The following is a 22,431-nucleotide window of genomic DNA, read 5'->3' on the forward strand; positions in this document are numbered from 1 at the left end:
CAATAAGCTTTCTCCTCTCCGTAGCTCAATAAATAGGACAGCAGCAGTGGGGTCCGTGCAGGGGACCAGAGGTTGAGCGGTTATGTCAACAGCTGATGTAAGTAGGCAGTGTACCATATGCAGAAGTTGCAAAACCCGACTAAGTCACCATTCCCCCCAGTTTGTTAATTTCAGCCAAACCGGGGAAAACCAATGGGATCCCACCCCTGACAAGAAGAGTGACAGGGATTAATTGGCATATAACAAGTTGAACTGGTGAGAATCAATTTCCAATACTTAAGGTACCGTCACACTAGACGATATCGCTAGCGATCCGTGACGTTGCAGCGTCCTCGCTAGCGATATCGTCCAGTGTGACAGGCAGCAGCGATCAGGCCCCTGCTGTGCTGTCGCTGGTCGGGGAAGAAAGTCCAGAACTTTATTTCGTCGCTGGACTCCCCGCAGACATCGCTGAATCGGTGTGTGTGACACCGATTCAGCGATGTCTTCACTGGTAACCAGGGTAAACATCGGGTAACTAAGCGCAGGGCCGCGCTTAGTAACCCGATGTTTACCCTGGTTACCATCGTAAAAAAACAAACAGTACATACTTACATTCAGCTGTCTGTCCCTTGCCGTCTATTTCCTGCACTGACTGCTGGCCGCAAAGTGAAAGTGAAAGCACAGCACAGCGGTGAGTCACACAGCGGTGACTCACCGCTGTGGCTGTGCTCTGCTTTCACTTTGCGGCCAGCAGTCAGTGCAGCAAACAGACGGCAGGGGACAGACAGCTGAATGTAAGTATGTACTGTTTGTTTTTTTATGATGGTAACCAGGGTAAACATCGGGTTACTAAGCGCGGCCCTGCGCTTAGTTACCCGATGTTTACCCTGGTTACCGGGGACCTCGGGATCGTTGGTCGCTGGAGAGCGGTCTGTGTGACAGCTCTCCAGCGACCAAACAGCGACGCTGCAGCGATCCGGATCGTTGTCGGTATCGCTGCAGCGTCGCTAAGTGTGACGGTACCTTTAGTCCAGTGGCAAGGTCAGCAATCCATGATTGCTGGACAGGAGACCTGAGAGCCGCCTACTTACCTCCAAGCATTTTTGGTTCTTCTTTTGATTAGTAACTTGGTGCAACATCATTGTTGCAGCATTGTGTACATCTGACTTTATGCCCAAGCTGGATAATCAAAATAACAGCTGTGGATGCTGGGAGTCAGGAAGTGGATCTTAGCACTTTAGTGCTGACGGTATTACAGAAATGTAATATGTATGGACACACCCCTTTGACAACGTCTGTCATTTCAATCATGCATTTCTTGAAGGGAAAAAAAAAAACAGAAGACAGCAAACTGCAGAGTTATGAGTTCATGCCCCCAGGAAGAAGCCCGAGCGGTGAAACGTGCGTCGGGGTAACAGGAGCACAGACCAGCTCCATACTGAACACCATTCAACAAATATCCAGGTAGAAATTTACTCATAATAACGGAGATCTGTTACTTCAATATGCCAGCATTCATATATGTTGTAAGCTGATGGTCTGTACTGTCCTTTTTGAAGTATCCTTTTTTTTTTTTTTACATGATTTTTATTGTTCAAGTTATTTTTTAATAAGATTACCTAATAAAAATGCAATTTTTTTTACATCACCATAGATCTCTTCCTTAGATGTGACCGTTCATTCACAGATTTATGATCTTTCAAGAGTTCTAAGAGATGTTACAGAATCGCTTTTTTTATGTGCAGTATAAGTATTTACTAAAATGAACATTTCAGAAAAGTTGACAAGTTCTCTTGAAAGTGCCAAATTTGAAACAAACTATTAAGCCTTTTTACAAGACAACCTAATGTTAAACTTTGACGTCAATGGAAATAACCCTTCACACACATGCCATTATGCCAGAGGCAAAGGAGTTATCTGCACACGATCACAATTTCACAACCTTCTTATTTTAGATTTCATTGACACGAGAGCCTGATAGCTCAATTATTACTTTAATGAATATCTTTCCCAGCAGTTGCAAAAAGGAAGCATCCCTCATAGAACAGATGTAATTTCTCCCATTTATTATTTCCAAAAACGTTGGCTAAACAAGTTTAAAGGGAAACTCATGTTCAAAAATGCTATTTACCTACAGATATAGGGGAAATTTGCATTTTAGTAGTTTTACAATATTAGGCCGGGGTCACACTTGCGTGTGCAAGGGGAGAAACTCGCGCGAGTCTCTCGCATCAATTCCTGGCACTGCCGCCAATACTCGGGATCGGAGCGTTCAGCTGCATAGAAATACATGCAGCCGCACGCTCCGGTCCCAACTGCTGGTGGCAGTGCCAGGTATTGATGCGAGAGACTTGTGCAAGTTTCTCACATTGCACACTCAAGTGTGACCCCGGACTTACCCAGCTGCTGTACTGAAAGTGTGGCTGCCAGGAGAAAATTAACCTACATCCTTCTGGGAGCTGCTGGCTTTCAGTCAAGGTGGTGTGTATGGAGAGATTACAGCCATCGCTCACCATACAGTGACCACAATTATAATCGTTACCAGGCCCTTTGATAGCACACTCTGAAGACACCTACTGAACAGCTGGCAGTTAGTTGAAGTGCTGGAGAGTGATTACAGCCATGCTAACTTTATTGTGAACAATGACTGAAATCTCTCTGTACACACCCCCATGACTGAAAGCTGGCAGCAACCAGGAGGATATAAGTTAATTTTCTCCTGATACGCGCATTTTCAGTACAGTGGCTGGACACCATTATAATAGTATTAACCTGCAAATTAACCCTATATTTGCAGGTAAATAATATTTTTGCATATGACACATTCCCTTTAATAAAAACAAGACCAGATATGAATGCTGCCTAACAAAGGACAACATAACCGAAAGATGATCCTCATCACAGGATAGTTGTTAGCCTTTCCTTTATCAGGAGCAAAGAGTCAATTTCTTGGCCTACCCATGTTCAGTATATAGAAGAAATACCCTGGCCCAGAAGCCTGGCTAGTTATTGTCTCCTTCGCACCCAGGACTGCAGGCACATGCCATCCCTTTCTCTCTCTTCAAACTGCCGAAATATCACCTCGCCTATAAGACTCAGCCTTAATGAAGGGGACACGAGAAGTATTTTTTTTCCAGAAAGAGCACCAGTCTTGTCTGATGTTGCAAGGCTAGCACAATTTCTCAGGGATATAACCAAAAATATGTGAACTATTGTGTCCTGTCTTGGATATATACCCTTTATTTGTGTGAATTGCTCCCACACAGCAGAATATGCTTTCAAGCAATAGTAGCTAATAGTAAAAATTTACAGGGGTTTCCAATGACAGTGCAAATAAGGCTTAATCTAGAGGCTAACATCAGGGGTTTGGCCTAGAGGAGATCCATGGCAATGTGCTTCATCTCACCTCCAAATTATACAGCTTTATCTGGTGCAATCCATCTAACATCATTTGTAGAAACATGATCACACCAGAACTACCACTGACTCCATTTCATCACCAATGTAGGGTGCATTTCTTTGTTTTTAGAGCCCTGAGCATTTGCAGCCTACCCAACCTGGGATTCCAAGTTGGGTGAGAGCATAGTATTACACTGAGACAAATAAGCAGGATTGAGTGAAAATCCAGCAGCCATCTTGTCTATTACATCCAACGTTGTGTACTTCCAAGAATAGAAATATGGTTGAAATGTTGACAGCTTCCAAATTAGGCCTACCATCTCAAATTTTTCGAAGCCTCGCTAGACCTGAATGAAGCAAACAAAGTGTTACATTGTTGCTAAAGTGTGCTAATTCTGAGATATCTCAGTTATCCCAGGATCTACTTCCATCACCACTACTGGGGGATCTCAGATAACATGAGTGTCACTTTGGTCATCACCCCAGATCATGCCTCTTCCACCATAGAACCAGACCTATAGTTGAGTAGCAGAGTCAATGCAGAAATAGGCTACCTCAGAACCAACTGCAGCAAGGAAACCAACATCTGCAGGTCTTTACCAGGAGCAGCCAATGCAAGCCAATGAACACCGTGAAGCCACTATCTTGTCTAACCAGCGTTACCTCTCCTGAGCTCTTTGTATTAATCCATCGTACACCATCTCGGGTCAATCTCAAATAGTCCCATTGTCCATGGAATTCACTTTACCTTTCCTTCAACTCTTCCTTTCTACTTACAGAGATGATAGACCCCCATATACATTAGATTAGAGAAGGCCGAACCTTCTATCTGATGTTTACGGTGGCTTCCAGATCTTCATGTTGTCCACGGAGAGAACAATTGACAGTGTTAATCACTTGTACTTGTTTATTACCTAAGTACCTTCTATCCTGAATCCTAGATAGATAATTGACTCATTTGAAGCAAGACTTAACAAGAGCAAAGTTGAAATCAGGGGAATTCCTAAAATGATTTGTGCACATCCACAATAAGACTTATCTGAATAAATACTAGGCCAGCCTCTCCCTTTCAATCTCATAATTAGATATGTATTTTGGATTTCTCACATTAGGAACATGAACTCCTGCAGATACAAACACGTAATTTGTTGCCAAGAAAAACATTGGTGATGAAATTTTCTAGTAAACCTCTGCAAGCTAATCTACAAGCCAAGGACCTTCTATATCGTAGAGGTTCTCTATGCACTTGATTGGTCAAGCATGGTTGCCAAATCATGGCCTTGTGCAGCCCAGAAGACTAGTCATCTTTCTGACAAATATTCCTGCTTTTCCAACCTAGTAGCTAATACTTTTGGCTTTCCAACAACCTGGCCACTGTGTCTTCTTCTGGTTCCTAAAGAGCTCTGTATAGACCCCATAAAAGGGACAAATCCTGCCAAATGAATAATTCCTATGATGGAAAGACTTGGTTAGTCTATACTTCTCATAATGTATTTTTTATTTCTTTACTCCTTATCTCCAGAAATACTTTGATTTATTTGATTTACATGTCTTTCTACAGATGTAATGTTTTTGCGTTTTCTTGAGTAATCTTCCACCCTGATTAGTGACTATTTTCCCTATACGGCTTGGGAAATTACCTCCCCTATCTTTTTTCCAACCCATACTATCAAGCTTTCACTTGTTACCATTAATCATTTTATTAATTCCTAAAAAGAGACCTTTTACTCTATCCTGGTAAAGCCCAGATTCATCGCTGCTGTTTCTCCACTTTTCCGGAGTAATTTCCTACTTGTCAGTGGCTTTAGTATTTGCACTGTTATGACCTGGTGGTCAGGACAATAATGGACCTGGTGGTTAAGAGCACACGGAATGACCTGATAGTTACTGATAATAAAGGATGAGCTCTGGGAAGTGGGAACTCTGCTGACCGCAATCCCTAATCCTATCACACACACTAGAAATAGCCGTGGATTGCTCCTAACGCTCCCTATGCAACTCGGCACAGCCTAAGGAACTAGCTAGCCCTGAAGATAGAAAAATAAAGCCTACCTTGCCTCAGAGAAATTCCCCAAAGGAAAAGGCAGCCCCCCACATATAATGACTGTGAGTAAAGATGAAAATACAAACACAGAGATGAAATAGATTTAGCAAAGTGAGGCCCGACTTACTGAACAGACTGAGGATAGGAAAGGTTGCTTTGCGGTCAGCACAAAAACCTACAAAAAGACCACGCAGAGGGCGCAAAAAGACCCTCCGCACCGACTCACGGTGCGGAGGCACTCCCTCTGCGTCCCAGAGCTTCCAGCAAGAAAGACAACAATAAAAATAGCAAGCTGGACAGAAAAATAGCAAACCAAAGAAAATACAAGCAGGAACTTAGCTTCTGCTGGGAAGACAGGTCACAAGAACAATCCAGGAGTGAACTAGACCAATACTGGAACATTGACAGGTGGCATGGAGCAAAGATCTAAGTGGAGTTAAATAGAGCAGCCAGCTAACGAATTAACCTCGTCACCTGTGGAAGGAAACTCAGAAACACCCACCAGAGGAAATCCATTGGCAGAACCAGCCGAAGTACCATTCATGACCACAGGAGGGAGCCCGACAACAGAATTCACAACAGTACCCCCCCTTGAGGAGGGGTCACCGAACCCTCACCAGAGCCCCCAGGCCGACCAGGATGAGCCAAATGAAAGGAACGAACCAGATCGGCAGCACGAACATCAGAGGCAAAAACCCAGGAAATATCTTCCTGACCATAACCCTTCCACTTGACCAGGTACTGGAGTTTCCGTCTCGAAATACGAGAATCCAAAATCTTCTCCACCACATACTCCAACTCCCCCTCAACCAACACCGGGGCAGGAGGATCAACGGATGGAACCACAGGCGCCACGTATCTCCGCAATAACGACCTATGGAACACATTATGGATGGCAAAAGAAGCAGGAAGGGCCAAACGAAATGACACAGGATTGATAACCTCAGAAATCTTATACGGACCAATGAAACGAGGCTTAAACTTAGGAGAGGAAACCTTCATAGGAACATAACGAGACGACAACCAAACCAAATCCCCAACACGAAGTCGGGGACCCACACAGCGCCGGCGGTTAGTGAAACGTTGAGCCTTCTCCTGGGACAATGTCAAATTGTCTACCACATGAGTCCAAATCTGCTGCAACCTATCCACCACAGTATCTACACCAGGACAGTCCGAAGACTCAACCTGCCCTGAAGAAAAACGAGGATGGAAACCAGAATTGCAGAAAAACGGTGAAACCAAAGTAGCCGAGCTGGCCCGATTATTAAGGGCGAACTCAGCCAACGGCAAAAAGGACACCCAATCATCCTGATAAGCAGAAACAAAGCATCTCAGATAGTTCGTTCGGTTTGGCCATTTGTCTGAGGATGGAAAGCCGAGGAAAAAGACAAATCAATGCCCATCCTAGCACAAAAGGATCGCCAAAACCTCGAAACAAACTGGGAACCTCTGTCAGAAACGATGTTCTCCGGGATACCATGTAAACGAACCACATGCTGGAAAAATAATGGCACCAAATCAGAGGAGGAAGGCAATTTAGACAAAGGTACCAAATGGACCATCTTAGAAAAGCGATCACAAACCACCCAAATGACCGACACCTTTTGAGAGACGGGGAGATCCGAAATAAAATCCATAGAAATATGCGTCCAGGGCCTCTTCGGGACCGGCAAGGGCAAAAGCAACCCACTGGCACGAGAACAGCAGGGCTTAGCCCGAGCACAAGTCCCACAGGATTGCACAAAAGAACGCACATCCCGTGACAAAGACGGCCACCAAAAGGATCTAGCCACCAAATCTCTGGTACCAAAGATTCCAGGATGCCCAGACAACACTGAACAATGAATCTCAGAGATAACTCTACTAGTCCATCTATCAGGGACAAACAGTTTCTCCGCTGGGCAACGGTCAGGTCTATCAGCCTGAAATTTTTGCAGCACCCGCCGCCAATCAGGGGAGATGGCAGACAAAATTACCCCCTCTTTGAGAGTACCCGCCGGCTCAGGAACACCCGGAGAGTTAGGCACAAAACTCCTTGACAGGGCATCAGCCTTCACATTCTTAGAGCCCGGAAGGTACAAAACCACAAAATCAAAACGGGAGAAAAATAACGACCATCGAGCCTGTCTCGGATTCAACCGTTTAGCAGACTCAAGATAAGTCAAATTCTTGTGATCTGTCAAGACCACCACGCGATGCTTGGCTCCTTCAAGCCAATGACGCCACTCCTCGAATGCCCACTTCATGGCCAACAACTCTCGATTACCAACATCATAATTACGCTCAGCAGGCAAAAACTTTCTAGAAAAGAAAGCACATGGCTTCATCACCGAGCCATCAGAACTTCTTTGCGACAAAACAGCCCCTGCTCCAATCTCAGAAGCATCAACCTCAACCTGAAACGGGAGTGAAACATCTGGCTGGCACAACACAGGGGCAGAAGAAAAACGACGCTTCAACTCCTGAAAAGCCTCTACAGCTGCAGAAGACCAATTGACCACATCAGCACCCTTCTTGGTCAAATCAGTCAACGGTTTAGCAACACTAGAAACATTAGCGATGAAGCGCCGATAAAAATTAGCAAAGCCCAGGAACTTTTGCAGGCTCTTCACAGATGTCGGCTGAGTCCAATCGTAAATGGCCTGGACTTTAACAGGGTCCACCTCGATAGTAGAAGGGGAAAAAATGAACCCCAAAAACGAAACCTTCTGAACTCCAAAGAGACACTTTGACCCCTTCACAAACAAAGAATTCGCATGAAGGACCTGGAACACCATTCTGACCTGCTTCACATGAGACTCCCAATCATCCGAAAAGACCAAAATATCATCCAAATACACAATCAGGAATTTATCCAGGTACTCTCGGAAGATGTCATGCATAAAGGACTGAAATACTGATGGAGCATTGGAAAGCCCGAATGGCATAACCAGGTACTCAAAATGGCCCTCGGGCGTATTAAATGCTGTTTTCCATTCATCACCTTGTTTAATACGCACAAGATTATACGCCCCTCGAAGATCTATCTTGGTGAACCAACTAGCCCCTTTAATAAGAGCAAACAAATCAGACAGCAACGGCAAAGGATACTGAAATTTGACTGTAATTTTATTAAGAAGGCGGTAATCAATACAAGGTCTCAAAGAACCATCCTTCTTGGCCACAAAAAAGAACCCTGCTCCTAACGGTGATGACGACGGGCGAATATGGCCTTTCTCCAAGGATTCCTTTATATAACTCCGCATAGCGGCGTGTTCTGGCACAGATAAATTGAACAATCGGCCCTTAGGAAACTTACTACCAGGAATCAAATTAATTGCACAATCGCAATCCCTATGAGGAGGTAGGGCACTGGCTTTGGGCTCATCAAATACATCTCGATAATCCGACAAAAACTCTGGAACTTCAGAAGGAGTGGAAGACGAAATAGACAAAAATGGAACATCACCATGTACCCCCTGGCAACCCCAGCTGGACACAGACATAGATTTCCAGTCCAATACTGGATTATGAACCTGTAGCCATGGCAACCCCAAAACGACCACATCATGCAGATTATGCAACACCAGAAAGCGGATATCCTCCTAATGTGCAGGAGCCATGCACATGGTCAATTGGGTCCAGTACTGAGGCTTATTCTTGGCCAAAGGCGTAGCATCAATTCCTCTCAATGGAATAGGATACTGCAAGGGCTCCAAGAAAAAACCACAGCGCCTAGCATACTCCAAGTCCATCAAATTCAGGGCAGCGCCTGAATCCACAAATGCCATAACAGAATAGGATGACAAAGAGCAAATCAGAGTAACGGGCAATAGAAATTTAGACTGTACCGTACCAATGGTGGCAGACCTAGCGAACCGCTTAGTGCGCTTAGGACAATCAGAGATAACATGAGTGGAATCACCACAGTAAAAACATAGCCCATTCCGACGTCTGTAGTCTTGCTGTTCAGCTCTGGTCAAAGTCCTATCACATTGCATAGGCTCAGGCCCATGCTCAGATAGTACCGCCAAATGGTGCACAGCTTTACGCTCACGCAAGCGTCGATCGATCTGAATGGCCAAAGACAGACTCATTCAGACCAGCAGGCATGGGAAATCCCACCATGACATCCTTAAGGGCTTCAGAGAGACCCTTTCTGAAGATTGCTGCCAGGGCACATTCATTCAACTGAGTGAGCACAGACCACTTTCTAAACTTCTGACAATATATCTCCGCTTCATCCTGTCCCTGACACAGAGCCAGCAAGATTTTCTCTGCCTGATCCACTGAATTAGGTTCGTCATAAAGCAATCCAAGCGCCAGAAAAAACGCATCAACATCACGCAATGCCGGATCTCCTGGTGCAAGGGAAAATGCCCAGTCTTGAGGGTCACCACGTAACAAAGAAATAATGATCTTTACTTGTTGAACAGGGTCACCTGAGGAGCGAGGTTTCAAGGCAAGAAACAATTTACAATTAATTTTGAAATTCAAGAACTTAGATCTATCACCAAAAAACAAATCAGGAATTGGAATCCTAGGCTCTGACATCGGATTCTGAACCACAAAATCTTGAATGTTTTGGACCCTTGTAGTGAGATTATCCATCCAAGAGGACAGACCTTGAATGTCCATGTTTACACCTGTGTCCTGAACCACCCAGAGGTAAAGGGGAAAAGAGAGACAAAACACACTGCAAAGAAAAAAAAATGGTCTCAGAACTTCTCTTATCCCTCTATTGAGATGCATTAGTACTTTGGGCCGCCTGTACTGTTATGACCTGGTGGTCAGGACAATAATGGACCTGGTGGTTAAGAGCACACGGAATGACCTGATAGTTACTGATAATAAAGGAAGAGCTCTGGGACGTGGGAACTCTGCTGACCGCAATCCCTAATCCTATCACACACACTAGAAATAGCCGTGGATTGCTCCTAACGCTCCCTAAGCAACTCGGCACAGCCTAAGGAACTAGCTAGCCCTGAAGATAGAAAAATAAAGCCTACCTTGCCTCAGAGAAATTCCCCAAAGGAAAAGGCAGCCCCCCACATATAATGACTGTGAGTAAAGATGAAAATACTATCACAGAGATGAAATAGATTTAGCAAAGTGAGGCCCGACTTACTGAACAGACTGAGGATAGGAAAGGTTGCTTTGCGGTCTGCACAAAAACCTACAAAAAGACCACGCAGAGGGCGCAAAAAGACCCTCCGCACCGACTCACGGTGCGGAGGCACTCCTTCTGCGTCCCAGAGCTTCCAGCAAGCAAGACAACAATAAAAATAGCAAGCTGGACAGAAAAATAGCAAACCAAAGAAAATACAAGCAGGAACTTAGCTTCTGCTGGGAAGACAGGTCACAAGAACGATCCAGGAGTGAACTAGACCAATACTGGAACATTGACAGGTGGCATGGAGCAAAGATCTAAGTGGAGTTAAATAGAGCAGCCAGCTAACGAATTAACCTTGTCACCTGTGGAAGGAAACTCAGAAACACCCACCAGAGGAAATCCATGGACAGAACCAGCCGAAGTACCATTCATGAATCATGACCACAGGAGGGAGCCTGACAACAGAATTCACAACATTGCACCTTATTCGCTATTCATTTTGCACTACTTTTATATTTTTCTTTTTTTAGTACTTTTTTATTTTTCTACATCAACTTTGCTTGTCCAGATGTTTTAGACAGATTCATGAAATTTCCTGGAATAAGGTTTCTAGTGGAGTTTTCATATTTGGCACATTTTTGAATTTCTTTAATAATTTGAGACTTTTGGTGCTAAAAAAAATGACAAAAACTGGTTATTGACAAAAATAAACAACTTTTTTAATTATTTTAAGCCAAATTGAGGAACTATGTATGCCAGTTTGAAGAATTTTCAGCTAAAAAATGTATGCAAAAAAAAAAAAGAAAAATAACCTCAGTAAATTGTAAATGATGACTCGGGCTCTTTATCTTTGCAATGCTGTCTTATTTTTTAGGGCGTTATCTTGTCTCTAGTGATATATGACTTTTGGAATGGACATTTATCTTAGCTCCCGAAGCAAGTTTTCATGTTTTGCATATATTATTATGACTTATGTTTTCTCTAGACATGTAGCATTCTTATCTTCAAAAAATGTAATACAGGAATCATTTTAAAAAAGAGCAAGATCCAAGAATTTTGTAATAGAATTTGTTTAATCTTTTAACTATTTTAAACCTCAAATTGGTCCCCTATTTTGTAATTTTGCTTAATTTCTAAAGGACTGTCCACACAGAGTCTTTCTGCATGGATTCTAGCATGATAAAAACATTTTTGATAGCAAAATCTGCTAAAAAAAATATTTACAACACGAATTTCATGCTATTTCATTCCCCAATTTCTTTTCTACTTTTAACCATTTTTACAAAGATTAACAGCCAAAATTTGCATGTTTTGTAAAACATCTTAAGTTTGACTTTTTAGCTGAGATAATATAAAATCACTTCAAGGGGCGACTGAAGCAAAGTTGTGCCAAATTTAGCGACCTTTTAAAAAAGTTGCTCTTCATAAATTAGTCTAAGTTATCTGGAAATGCTACACCGACATAAAGATCAGGAAGGATCTTAACTAAACAACAAAAGACAACTTGAAAAACGGTGCAAATTGATTGATTTTTTTGCAAATCACAAAGTCACTAATTGAAAGGTATTAATGCCCCAAAAATTGGCTGAAATGCAATTATGAATTGGGCCCCTAGTTTTCATAACTAGTCTTTTCAAAGCAAGCTTCTTTCCTGGCACCATTGTAGAGCATATGCTTGATGGTATTACCTATAGGATTTAGCCTAAGTTTGTGAGGGTGGTGAGGATGGTTTCACACTCCTCTGAAAACCCCAGGTGGTTAAATGTATGAAAATGTATTTTACATGTGTCTTACTGTACTGTATTGTATTTAAGAGTTAGGGTACCGTCACACTATACGATTTACCTACGATCACGACCAGCGATATGACCTGGCCGTGATCGTAGGTAAATCGTAGTGTGGTCGCTGGGGAGCTGTCACACAGACAGCTCTCCAGCGACCAACGATGCCGAGGTCCCTGGGTAACCAGGGTAAACATCGGGTAACTAAGCGCAGGACCGCGCTTAGTTACCCGATGTTTACCCTGGTTACAAGCGTTAAACTAAAAAAAAAAAAAAACAGCACATACTTACATTCTGGTGTCCGTCAGGTCCCTTGCAGTCTGCTTCCCGCACTCAGTGACTGCCGGCCGTAAAGTGAAAGTGAAAGCACAGCCGCTGTGCTCTACTTTCACTTTACGGCCGGCAGTCACAGTGCGGGAAGCAGAGACGGCAAGGGACCTGACGGACACCAGAATGTAAGTATGTGCTGTTTGTTTTTTTTTAGTTTAACGCTTGTAACCAGGGTAAACATCGGGTAACTAAGCGCGGTCCTGCGCTTAGTTACCCGATGTTTACCCTGGTTACAAGCGAACGCATCGCTGGATCGCATCGCTAGATCGCTAGATCGGTGTCACACACACCGATCTAGCGATGACAGCGGGAGATCCAGCGATGAAAGAAAGTTCCATACGATCTGCTACGACGTACGATTCTCAGCAGGATCCCTGATCGCTGCTGCGTGTCAGACACAGCGATATCGTAACGATATCGCTGGAACGTCGCGAATCGTACCGTCGTAGCGATCGAAATGTTATAGTGTGACGGTACCCTTATCCTTCTGTGCCTGCAGTTCCTCATAGTAAGTTAAATAGGGTTAACTGTAAGGCCGGGCCGAGTTGGGGAAAAGGATTGGGGATTGTGGGTTAGTGACAAGAATAGGGAGTGCAGGAACAAAGAGAAGAAAGTGGGCTTAGATGAAGATTGTGTGTGGAGCTGAAAGGCCCAGGGCTGCAAGAAATCTGGACAGAACTTTGGAGGTGACTAAATTGCAGTTCAGCGGGAAAGTATGGGAATCCATAGTGGGAGAAAGAAATGAAGAAATGACTTCAGTGTTGGCCATTATTGGAAGGCTCTGTAGAGAAGGGTCTTGCCCATCTGAGGACACATTACAGAGACACGGCTCCAAGAGGAGGCCCCTGTTAACGGATCACAGATTGTTGTTTGAGCACAGGGTTCACAGCTTAACATATTGACCCGTGTGTCCTTATACCAGGAAGATGGAGGTGTATCTGATTTGATCTGATGTTTTACCATCCGCATGTAAAACCGATAAGAATGTACCTCTGTATAAGGCACAAGAAGGTATGAAGTGTACTGCTTTGTGTACCTAAGTGTGTTGCCAAGTAAAGAGTTCCTTGTTTTTATAAATGCTCCTGGTGTCCTTGTCTTGAAGTCTAATGGACCTGGTAAGGAGTTGAACATGACTGGCCTGAAGGTGAAGGTACCCATAGCAACTCTGTCAGCCTAAACACACACAAATTTATACCTCTCATTTTTTCTGCAACATGCCGGGGTGTTGGACTCATGACACTCATGACACTCGCCTACGGCTACCACCCCGGGCACATTTACAAGTTCATCACAAACTTTCGTGTATTGACAAATAGTGAAAGTCTCACTCACGCCGCACCCTTCCTGCCTATAAATCACTAAGTATTATAATGAATGCATAGAATATAAAGAGGATAGCTGGGGTGTAAAGGAGGACACAGGGAGGGTGAACGTTACGTACAGATAAACCTGGCACAATCCCAAGAATAATGTATGCAGGAAATTCTCTCCTGAGAATCCCCAGGAACAAAGGTAAAGTCTGACTTTGATTTAAGTAAGACTATTCAAGGGATTACAGTTAAGCAATAATCTGAATTTATGGCCTGGACGTGGCATCTGACCTCAGTTTGAATTACATTTAATCCATATCATTTTTCAATTTTCTTTAAACATTAAATAATCTTTACAATAAGGATTAATCTCCACTATAACTTCATTAACTTGACTAGTTAATTAATTTGACACATCATATGTCACTGTATTATATGGTGTTTGTATGATGTGAACATTTAGCAGTATAGTAATCAGTAGTGTAGTGTATGGAGGAGCAAAGTTCAAAATGGCCGCCTTATTAAGGTGCTGGGCTTTGCCACTTAGGATGGAGGGACTTGCTGCTTGCTTCCTAATTTACAACTTCTCCATAACCATTGGAAATATTCTTCACCCGCATGGTTGCAACCAATATAGTTGGAGAGGAGAGTCTTGAACACATTCTCTTTACCTATTATGTAGCAATTTAGAGTCCCTTTGTTTTAGAGCCCTTCAGTGGTTGCATGCTGTAGCTCTGTAGCATAAATAATCTTAAAAGTAATGTTAAGAAAAACATTGGGCCCAATTCATCAAGGTGTTATACTCATTTTTTTCGGGGAGTAAAACCTTGAAATGTTGAAAATTTTTTGTGTAACTCATAGTTGCGCACTTTTGGTGTTTTTATGACAGTCACGGCCAGCTCTGTCAAAGTGGGCAGAGCTTTGACGGGACTAGGCAGGTTGAAATTAGTTGCAAGATACACCTAATTCATAAGTAGGCATGCTCCTCTTAACGAATTGGGTGCATATTACCCCTGCTGTGCCTTCATTTAGAATATTGTGCAAAGCAGCTTTATGTTCTATCATCCCTCTGTTATTTATCCTATAAATGTATGAATGAATCTACAATTCTTGAGAGAGAAAAAGAGAGCTCTGACATTACAATGCCAATAAACATAGCCTATACAGAAAGGCATTTATTCATATATCTACCATGTTTCCCTGAAAATAAGACCTACCCCAAAAATAAGCCCTAGCATGATCTTACAGGATTTTTAGAGTATGCTTGTAATGTAAGTCTTACTCCAAAAATATGCCATAATTACACTGAGGACCGGGATTGGGTAGGGAATCAAACTGGGTAATTTCCCAGGGCCTCCACTTTCTTAGTGGCGCCACAGCATTTCTATTCCGAGGTTAAGACTGCTTAGGGACCTTTGGTGACATCATGGTGTGTACTGAGTGTGTATGCACATGTGTATGTGCAGTGTGTGTGTCACGCCGTAAGCGACGTTAAAGGGGCAGGACGGCCTACTGGGACCCGCACCTGTCCTACCACTTTAATGGGGCCCTGGCTTTCCCTTATCTCGGGGGTACCTATGATGGTTAGGAGGCCCGAGCTGCCAGCGTATCCCTGTCTCCTGTGCAGGCCCTATCAGTGGCCCCCTCTCCCCACAAAGGAGGAGGACTGCACTAGTGTAATAATACAACAAATAACAGGGTATACAGACAAGGTAACTAAAAGTCTCAAACTCACCAAATGCTCACACAACCACAGAGGAAACACAGAGAAGGGAAGAGAAGGAATAAATTAGGAAGGAAAACAGGTTAAACATGCAACCAAAACAGCAGACACCAATCTCTGTAAATAAACCTCCAACACCAACACTACACTCCTTCAACCTCCAAGCCAGGCAGTAGAACTGATCACTGACAATAGCTGAAGTCAGGACTGGGTCTATATAGATGATCAGATTACAAAATCCACTTCAGCTGACAGAGACCCAGCTCTCAGCAACTCAGCAATAAGGTTAACTCCTGCACTGCTGGCACAAAGCAGCCAGGTCAGAATATAGGTGAAGAGCTTCTGTTCACTGTGTGAACGAGGCCCGGAGCGCTGCGGTTCTCTGGAACCTCTCTGTCGCAGTAGCCCAGTGACAGTGTGTATGTGTAGCAGGGCCGGACTGGTCATCGGCACTTCAGGGCCGGTCCCTCTAATGGGCTCAGTCACCTCCCTCTTCAGCATGCACGTCAGGCAGCATTAGCTTGCCGTGCACACAGAATCACTCCGCACTGATGAAACCAGCAGGACAGTGGGGGCGGCTCTGTGCTGTTCTGTGCCGCCCCCTCCCTTGGCCCTGCTGATTTCAATTCTGCTGCGTGATCACGTACACAAGCAGGGGGTGCTGTGCAGGTCCTTGTGCAGAAGTTGTAGGCCTCCCGGCACTGTACTGTATCATAGAGTTGTACAAGTGTTGGCTGGCCATCCCAGGATTGCAGACACACATGATGGGAGGGTGGACGTCACCTGCGAGCCTCCAGAATGAGTGGAGCTTCTGTGATAAGGTCAGCCAGCAGAGCAGGGGGTCGGGGCTGGAGGTCGCTGGCAGGGTCAGATCTTGCCTTGTGGTATCTGCAGTCGAGGTGAGGCAGGTGAGATTTATTGCGCAGCTTGAAGCTTGACACAGATCTAGTCACGCTGTTAGTGGGGTCATCAGCTCCAGCATCACCCGATCTATGTGTAAGGACAAGCTGCAGCAATAACTCACAGCAGACAGCTGTATACAGGATCATAGGCTGATCACTCCTGAGCCTGGCTGCAGGACATCATACACTGCATATATATACCCCTGGGTAAGTATAATCTAACCTCTTTTTCTCTTCTTTCAGGTAACATCGGGGGCTTATCTACAGCATTCCAGAATGCTGTAGATAAACCCCTGATGCCGGTGGGCTTAGCTCACCTTCATTTTGGGGGTGACAAGTTCCCTTTAAGTGGTCCTGTCACAATTTCTAAAGTGGACAGATTTTGCTCTTGTTTAGTTACTGTTGCTATCCTGAGTATTTTGTTGCTGTTTTTTTTGTACATCTGCCATACGGTTCCAGAGATATGGACCTTTTTATATAGCTCTAATTTTTAGAGTCTTTTAAAAGGGGGCGTCTCCCATATAGCAGTCAATAGACACGCCCCAGAGGATCCCCCCCATAAAAATATCACTATATAAAAACGCCAATATCTCTGGAACCATATGACAGATTTAAAAAAAAAAAAAAACAACAACTAAAATACTCAAGAAAATAGCGGGAATATAATAAGAGTAAAAACTAGGTGTCAGGTGACAGGTTCGCTTTAGGAAGTCTTGAAACATAACCGAGAATATCAACCAAAAGAGTGTTTTATGCTCTGCCCACAATTGCAAAAGTTGCCTGGACCAGTAATACATCTCTGCTCAATCCAAGTCACTGATATGAATGTACCAGAAGGTGACGTCTAACATCACAAAAGAAGAAAAAAGTGAACTGCACCAGAGCCAAACAGCAGTTTCATGTCTTTTAACTAATGATCCTCTATTTAACTAAATTCCTTCAGCACATGCAACAATATTATGGTGCTCAGTGTTAAGGTTGGCGGATTGCACTAAATTAAATTAAGCTATAAAGTGCAATCGCAACCCGGGGTCCACCGTGCAAAAATTAATAACTGCTGCTAATGTGACTAGTGACAGATAATAAAAACTAGCGAATGCACTGCGTTAAAACCACACAGAGCGAACAGGACGCAGAGTACCAAGCTCAGCTAACCACCGAGTGGCACAGAAAATATAGGTACCAAACTCAGCTAACCACCGAGTGGCACAGAAAATATAGGTACCAAACTCAGCTAACCACCGAGTGGCACAGAAAATATAGGTACCAAACTCAGCTAACCACCGAGTGGCACAGAAAATATAGGTACCAAACTCCGCTAACCACGAGTGGCACAGATAATATAGGTACCGAGCCCAGCTAACCACCGAGCGGCACAAAACAATAAGAAAAGTGCAATACCCTGATAAACCCGCAGAGGTTAAAGCAAATGGCAAACTAGTTGTGGAACTCTATCGCTCTCTCAGGAAAGTCTAGGCTAGTGGTTGGGCTTGCTCTGTTACTCAGCTGTGCTAATTGCACACATGACCGGACAGATGCTAAGCCAAGGGGGGTTACCCACCCTACAATGCCTGTCTAGACAAACAGAAACTGGTAAAGAGCGGCACATAACCGTGCAAACAGAATGGTAGCGTGTCCACACACACACAAACTCCAATGATGCTAGCACGCCCACATGCGGCGCTGGAAGCCCTTTATGCCCTATGCTCCACCCCAAAAGCTCACACCCAGGTGGACAGGGCGTCGCCCGTGGGCCAATCTAGATCTGCCACATCACCAGAGCAGTCAGTGTCCGAGCACCAATGAAAAGGCGCCACATCATGGACATGCTCTGTAGATTATTAATTCTGGACTTAGACTCCAGAGAGTGGGGCTGCCTCTGTATACCACCGGTTACTATAGACTTTAGCTGGAGAGCCAGTAGTAACCACACGTATAACAGGAGCCTGAGCAAGATGCTGGGACCAACGTCTGCGCTAAGCAGCAAACCCAGACCTGAATGGGAGACCAGAGCAACAGATCCTGCGATACATCCTACACAGCAGGGAAATCCCGGCCTCTAACATTACCCCCCCCATCCGGCCAAGATCCCCCCGCCTGGCAACATTGGCAAAGTTTGAAAGCTGGGAGGCAGGGGAGAACTTTTTCTCGATGGCCGAGGCTTTCCTTTGCTCAATCCATATATCCGCCATAACTAGCCAGTGACTGGTGCTAGCGTACTATTAGGGATGGCAAATTGCACCAAATAAAAATAAAAAACAGATAAGGTGCAATCGCAACACGGGGTCCACTGTGTAGTAAACTGCTACTAGTATAAACAATGACAGATAAAAAAACTAGCGAACGTTTCTCCTTAAACACACTGAGTTCACTCCACACAGTGTGAATGGAATGCAGAAAACCAAACCAGATACTGCTCAGAGATGCACAGGGAGAGGAGTAACTACTCAGCTAACCACCAAGAGGTACAGGGACAATATGTACAACCTCAGCTAACCACCAACGGGTACAGGTTAGGTTAGTACCACCTCACCTAACCACCGAGGGGTACAGGGACAATAGGAAGTGTGTGTTTGTTGAACTTGCTCTGTAGTGCAAAAACCTGCAAACCCCACAGGAACGTATAGAATACACACAGGATAAAAGCAGATAGCAGAAACTCACATTCAGGAAGAACACATAGCAAACCTCCTCTCCGGAGGAGCTGGAATTCTGATGGCTTGATGCCAGCCCTGAACTCTCACAGCCAATCTCCTCTCTGAAGGTGCCGGAATTCTAGTGACACAGGGCCAGCTCTGAGCACATGTAGACAAGATCACTGACATCCCACTGGTATCTGTTACCGTGCTAAACACACAAAAAAAAACACAGAGCAGTAGAGAATCCATCCCACACATACTCCAAACACAAGTGACGCTAGCATGCCTGCATATGGCGCTGGAAGCCCTTTATGCTCTTGGCTCCACCCCAAACACTCACACCCAGATGGACAGGGTGTCGCCCGTGGGCCAATCCGGAGCTGCCACATCACCAGAGCAGTCAGTGTCTGAGCACCAATGAAAAGGCCCCACATCATGGACATGCTCAGTAAGATGATTTCTGGACTTCAGAGTCCAGAGACTGCAGAGAGTAGGGCTGCCTCTGTATACCACTGGTTACCATAAACTTTATCTGGAGAGCCAGCAGTAACCACACGTATAACTGGAGCCTGAGCAAAATGCTGGGACCAACGTCTGCACCAAGCAGCAAACCCAGCGGCTGGACCCGAATGGGAGACGAGAGCAACAAACAGTGCCTGCGATACATCCCACACGGCAGGGAAGTCCCAGCCTCTAACACTCATCAAGGAAATAAACATCCTTGCAAATTCTTAGAAGACAAAAAAATTGCCGCACTCACCATGTTGCAGAAAGTCTCAAAAAATCCTTTATTTCACCTCTAGGGTGTAGGCATTTGTGTCTGGAAAGCGGGCTTGAGGAATGCTGGGATTGCAGGAATGGATGATGGCCGTTTCGCATCTTAGGCTAGTTTCACACTAGCGTTTGGTAGAGTTGCAGACGGCAGCCTTCTTCCTCCGTTAAACCCTGCCCACTGCTGCGTCTCTTCCTTCAGCTCTGCCTATGTCTGCATGCATCCTGCGTACCCCATCTTTAACATTGGGTACACAGGCCATGCGGATGCATCGTTTTGACGCTGCGCCAACTGAAACATGTTGCATTCGACGCATGCGAAGGCATCCGCATACATCTGCATGGCTTGCATATCCAATGTTAAAGATAGGGTAAGCAGGACACATGCAAATGTAGGCGGAGCTGAAGAGGCGCAGCAGTGGGCGGGGCTTAACGGAGGAAGAAGGCTGCCAATCGCTAGTGTGAAACCAGCCCTTCCGCTTCCTGGACCCATTGAAATGGTAACACACAAAACGGCCGTCGTCCATTCCTGCACTCCCTGCATTCCCCCAAGCCCGCTTTCTGAAGTCTAACATCACACCTATGGATGTCTGACCATATTACTGATCTGTTTTGAATGGATTCATAGTACTTGCATCCATTACCTTGGATAAGGCCATATTGTATGTCCAGTCACCAAATGAGCATATACAGGTTTGCAATATAGACCTTTAAATGTATAAAGATCCATCGTTCTCTTTGCCCCTCTACAGGGACTCACACATATTGTTGTATGTAATAAATCTTTACTTTGACAGTACATCAGAAACTAAAGATCCAAGGAATGGAATTGTAAAGTTGCCAATAGACATGAAATGAAAACAATTTTATGACTTTAACCCCTTCATGACCCAGCCTATTTTGACCTTAAAGACCTTGCCGTTTTTTGCAATTCTGACCAGTGTCCCTTTATGAGGTAATAACTCAGGAACGCTTCAATGGATCCTAGCGGTTCTGAGATTGTTTTTTCGTGACATATTGGGCTTCATGTTAGTGGTAAATTTAGGTCAATAAATTCTGTGTTTATTTGTGATAAAAACGGAAATTTGGCGAAAATTTTGAAAATTTCGCAATTTTCACATTTTGAATTTTTATTCTGTTAAACCAGAGAGTTATGTGACACAATATAGTTAATAAATAACATTTCCCACATGTATACTTTACATCAGCACAATTTTGGAAACAAAATTTTTTTTTGCTAGGAAGTTATAAGGGTTAAAATTTGACCAGCGATTTCTCATTTTTACAACGAAATTTACAAAACCATTTTTTTAGGGACCACCTCACATTTGAAGTCAGTTTGAGGGGTCTATATGGCTGAAAATACCCAAAAGTGACACCATTCTAAAAACTGCACCCCTCAAGGTGCACAAAACCACATTCAAGAAGTTTATTACCCCTTCAGTTGCTTCACAGCAGCAGAAGCAACATGGAAGGAAAAAATGAACATTTAACTTTTTAGTCACAAAAATGATTTTTCAGCAACAATTTTTTTATTTTCCCAATGGTAAAAGGAGAAACTGAACCACGAAAGTTGTTGTCCAATTTGTCCTGAGTACGCCGATACCTCATATGTAGGGGTAAACCACTGTTTGGGCGCACGGCAGGGCTTGGAAGGGAAGGAGCGCCATTTGACTTTTTGAATGAAAAATTGGCTCCACTCTTTAGCGGACACCATGTCACGTTTGGAGAGCCCCCGTGTGCCTAAAAATTGGAGCTCCCCCACAAGTGACCCCACTTTGGAAACTAGACGCCCCAAGGAACTTATCTACATGCATAGTGAGCCCTTTAAACCCCCAGGTGCTTCACAAATTGATCCGTAAAAATGAAAAAGTACTTTTTTTTTTCACAAAAAAATTCATTTAGCCTCAATTTTTTCATTTTCACATGGACAACAGGATAAAATGGATCCTAAAATTTGTTGGGAAATTTCTCCTGAGTACACCGATACCTCACATGTGGAGGTAAACCACTGTTTGGGCACATGGTAAGGCTCGGAAGGGAAGGAGCGCCATTTGACTTTTTGAATGAAAAATTATCTCCATCGTTAGCGGACACCATGTCGCGTTTGGAGAGACCCTGTGTGCCTAAACATTGGAGCTCCCCCACAAGTGACCCCATTTGGAAACTGGACCCCCCAAGGAACTTATCTAGATGCCTAGTGAGCACTTTAAACCCCCAGGTGCTTCACAGAAGTTTATAATGCAGAGCCATGAAAATAAAAAATAATTTTTCTTTTCTCAAAAATGATTTTTTAGCCTGGAATTTCCTATTTTGCCAAGGGTAATAGGAGAAATTGGACCACAAATGTTGTTGTCCAGTTTGTCCTGAGTACGCAGATACCCCATATGTGGGGGTAAACCACTGTTTGGGCGCACGGCAGGGCTCAGAAGGGAAGGCACGCCATTTGGCTTTT

General features: G+C 44.2%; 1 protein-coding gene across 1 annotated transcript in view; it reads right to left on the bottom strand.

Annotated features, from left to right (window-relative positions):
- LOC138651031 (excitatory amino acid transporter 2-like) overlaps positions 1 to 4,242 on the bottom strand; it is a 78,009-nt gene extending 73,767 nt beyond the window's left edge. The window contains exon 1 of the mRNA XM_069740963.1: positions 4,204 to 4,242. The gene's annotated coding sequence lies outside the window, so the exon portion shown is untranslated. The remainder of the gene's footprint in view (positions 1 to 4,203) is intronic.
- Positions 4,243 to 22,431: the final 18,189 nt, after the last annotated feature.

The sequence above is a fragment of the Ranitomeya imitator genome, chromosome 10 (genome assembly GCF_032444005.1).
Source record: "Ranitomeya imitator isolate aRanImi1 chromosome 10, aRanImi1.pri, whole genome shotgun sequence".
NCBI lineage: Eukaryota > Metazoa > Chordata > Amphibia > Anura > Dendrobatidae > Ranitomeya > Ranitomeya imitator.